Below are 4,307 nucleotides of genomic sequence, written 5' to 3'. Positions count from 1 at the left end.
TGCATCTGGCCTGTAACAGTGGGGCTTTCCTGGAGTTGCGATGCAAGTGTGACGTAGCTCCAGCAATGCTCTGTGGTGGCCTCATTGTTCCAATGCTGCCCCAAGCCGTATGGCCGCTTTAAGCTGCCACAGGGTCTTGATGCAGCAGGGGCTCAACATCATAACACTTATGGTTTGCATTTGAAGTACAGTATTGCCTGCATATAAACTGTCACCGCAACCCTTCCCTCTCCTTCCCTGTCTACTGGCTATATTTTTTACATATGGGGCGTTATTTATGAAGGTCTTGCGCCGCCAGTGCGTCACTTTCAAAATGGGAAAAAGTGACGTACCAGTGGTGCAAGGCCTTCATACATGAGGCCCATAGTCTGTAAGTTGGATATATCAGCTTTGATTGTTTGCAAGAGGATGCTTCAGTCGATAGGCATGGCTACCGTTGTACCCAGGCCAGGTAGCTGCTCGTGCAGGCACAACACATAGCACTTGTGTGATCAGTCAGTATCTCCTTGTGCTATTTATGAGTCTATATCTCACAACTCTATTAACATTTGTTCTCAGTCCTGCGCAATAGGGTATATACGTAGTCCTTTCTCTTCCTCCCTCCGCAGTGCCGCAGTCTCTGCTTTGGCCTACTTCAACATATCAGACTGCCATACTTCTACATTAGGGGGTCTGTGCGACTTCCATCTCATGTTCAGTGCTTGGAGTGCCAACAAGAGGGCCAGGTCTACAAATTTCAGTTGCGCCTTACAGGTCTTGGATCTTGTACTGTTACCTATCAGGCAGGGTAGTGCACCTTCAGGGATCTGCTGAGCTCTTACAGTGTATATTGTGTTTGTGATCTCCCCCCAGTAGTTGCGTAGTCTTGGGTATGCCCATAGTATGTGACGAATATTTGCGTCATCCTCATGACATCTAGGATAATTGTGGGGAGTGGCAGGAAACATGATGTGTAGCCTTTGGGGAGTGAGATTAGCTCTTTGCAAAACCATGGCCTGTATAAATTTGAATTTCACGTTCCTGGACACCCTCCTAGGGTGGGCCAGGATGATCGTCCATTCGCCGTCTGTTATGGCCTCCCCTGTGTCTGCTATCCAAGCCTCCCTGAGTGTGGTGAGGGGCAAACATGCATGTTCCCTAATGCCCACATACACCCACTTTACTAGGTGTCCACCCATCACCATATAGTGGAGGATTTGCACCACTTTGTGTTGGCTTGGCTTGGTGCGTTGTGGAGCCCAGGTGCGTCATACATAGTGGGTCACCGAGGCGAGTACAACGTACAGTCGTTGCGGGCCCCTGTGGATTGTAGGAAGGTAGCATGATCTAGTAGGGTGTTGTTCCCAAACAAATCTCCTACTCTGTCCATCCCAGCATCTGTCCAGGGTAGTAATCTGTGTTGTGTCAGGTTCCCTTGTGGAGTCGGAAGTCCAAGCAGGGGGATGTTGTCTGCGTAAGGAGTGGTTTCTGCAGTGTACTTTAATGCTGTCCACCAACATCTCAGAGGTACATGCAGTAGGGGGTGGCAGTCCCTGGGAATCCTGGCAGTAGGTAGTAAAAGGGAGTGAAGGTACCCGCGTGCCAATTTGTCCGCCGTGAAAGCAATCTTGTGGAGATTTCTACCCGCCACCCATTTCATCAGCCATTGTAGGTGGCTAGCATTATAGTAGCATCGTAGGTCTGGTACACCTTGGCCTCCTTGTCTGGTGTTCAGCTGTAACTTCTTGAGACTGATCTGCCGTCTCCCTGTCCCCCAAATGAGAATCATCACTAACGTGTTTAGTCTGTCAAAAATTTGTTGTGGGAGTAGGACTGGCAACTTTACAAAGTACTACAGTATTCTGGGGAGGAGGACCATGTTTGAGAAAGCCACCCGGCCCATTACAGAAATGGGCATGGATGTACAAAAGGTCACGCTACTTTGGAGGCCGTTGATTGCTTGCCGCACATTGCCCTCAATCTGGTCTCCCGGGCTCTGGTATACGTTAATACCGAGGTATTGAAACGTAGTTGCAGCTACCTGGATCTCATGTGTGCCAAACTGTATATGGGTAGGTCGCACACCGTCTTGGAAAAGGAAGCAGTGATTTTCCAGGGTTTACAGCCAAGCCAGAAATTCTTTCTAAATGCGTAAAGATGGTTGGTAGGTTTGTATGGTCACCCTGCAGATTTTGGAGGAACGCTATTATATCGTCGGCATATATGGAGATCGAAATATGGGTCTCTACAACTAGAATGCCCACCTCTGCTGCCCTAGTGAGGAGTGCAATTGCTAGGGGTTCTAGTGTGGGTACAAACAGTAACGGTGACAGCGGGCACCCCTGTCGGGTGCCCCTGTGGACGTCATAACTGTCTGAACTGTGCCTGCCTGTGCGTGCTGTAGCTGTTGGGTTCCTGTACAGTAGACAAATCCATTTCATCATGGCATTTTCGGAAGCCGAAGAGACTTAAGGATTCAAACATGAAGTCCCATGTCAGGGACTCAAATGCTTGTCGGAGGTCCAGGGCCATGCAGCCAGCGTGCCCAAGTCCCTGTGGGGTGGTCGTCATGAGGACGTGGATTTGGGGGGGCGTGGCTTAACACGCAACGAAGATGAACGCACCCGGGTAGAGCTCCTGTGTAAGCTCCCCTACCCTGGGTCCTTTCTCCGTCCGCACTTCTCCTACCGGCCTGTAACTGCTGGCGGGCCCGCCTGCACTTGTTCCCCGCCGGTGGCCTGACTTTGGGAAGCATTGGTGCGGGGACTCCGCTCCGACGAGGCTGACCGGATTGACGCCGACCTACTTGCGACCTAGCCGGTAGGCGCTGCTGGGCGAGACCGAGGATCCGGACGGCCGACTAGGCCTTGGCGCGCGCCCTGCACCGGAATCGCCGCGATCCTACGGGAGGACTGAGCGGCCTCTGCCGAGGCTCATCCCCAACCCTGCACCCCACCTCAGCCATAGCAGCGGCACCTGGAACCACCATTAAGGCGGCAGGAGGCAGTTGGGAGTGGCGGCCTTGTCCGGCGGCGGCTCTGCAACCCACCCTGACGGCGGAGGTAAGCGGGGACCCCATAACTGGGGCACAGTGATGGGGAATCGACGCCACCCTAGGCTGCCCAAGCCATGTGCTATCCACACTGCGCACGCCCAGGAACGAGGGCCCACGCGGGAGGACGCTGCGACCGTGAGGCGCCTAAGGTCGTACGAGCGCCCCCCCCAAAACCGGGGGTCCCCCTCCTCCTGCATGCTACACACACTGGGACACCACGGACTGCCATAGACGGTGCCTGGGTGCGAAAGCAAACGCTGGGAAGGCGCGATGATTGCTGGGGACACCCATAAGTTCTCTCCCCCTGCAGAAATGGCCGGACCATGCTACAATTCATACAACTTCGCACAATGTGAGGTTTGAATTGAAGAGCCCTCCTGCCTACCTCGAATAAATCATCGACCTGCTCCTACTGCCTGATGGGAGATTGACCCTACGCACCCGCCCACCCCAGGTCCTGCCGCCTGAGAAGCACGGACTGAGCTACGGGCAGGCCTTGCGCCCGCCGGTAAGATACTTGCCCCCTGAGGCCTGAAGTGACTGCCACTTTCGGCAGAAGGTGCCCACTACACATCGCTCGGAAGCCCGAGACTGAGGCCACTGAGTGGCTACCCGCGGAGACAGCCTGAAGCCTACGGAAATTATCCTTTCTCACCGCCTACATATTCCATGTTGCTGCTTATCCTCCTCCTGATAGCGGAGACCACTTGCACGCCCTGCCTGGCCCATGTCTGCGGGGGTGAGATCGCGCTCTGGATTAGGGACTGCGTCAACGAAGGGGAAGCAGTCGAAAGCAACACCCAAGATGGACGCGGAACAGGTGGTGTCGAAACTGGACAGCGTGCTGGCGGCCATGGAAAGGATGGAAGAATCCCTCCAACAGACACGCACTTCCCTGGAGACCAGGATCGATGGTGTGGCCATCGACCTGACGCTCCTTCGAGCCGACCACAAAAAACTCCAAGACCGAACCATGACGCTGGAAAGCACGGTAACGACCATCGAACCGAAGATTACCCAGGCGGCCAAACACATATGGGATCTCCTAAACAGAGTGGAGTTCCTGGAAGACCGCGCCGAGGATGCGGAAGGACGGGCGCGAAGGAACAACATCCGTCTGGTGGGCATTCCGGAGAAATGTGAAGGGGCAGATCCTGCTCGCCGTGTGGAGGACTGGCTGCGCGATCTGTTGCCGGAGGACACACTATCGCCCTACCTTGTGGTGGAGCGGGCCCACTGCGTGCCCACGAGACCACTGCCACCTGGCTCGAAC

This window comes from Lissotriton vulgaris, chromosome 7, assembly GCF_964263255.1.
Source record: "Lissotriton vulgaris chromosome 7, aLisVul1.2, whole genome shotgun sequence".
In the NCBI taxonomy this organism is placed as follows: Eukaryota; Metazoa; Chordata; class Amphibia; order Caudata; family Salamandridae; genus Lissotriton; species Lissotriton vulgaris.
The sequence above is the reverse complement of the archived record's forward strand: the minus strand, read 5'-3'. Positions refer to the sequence as shown.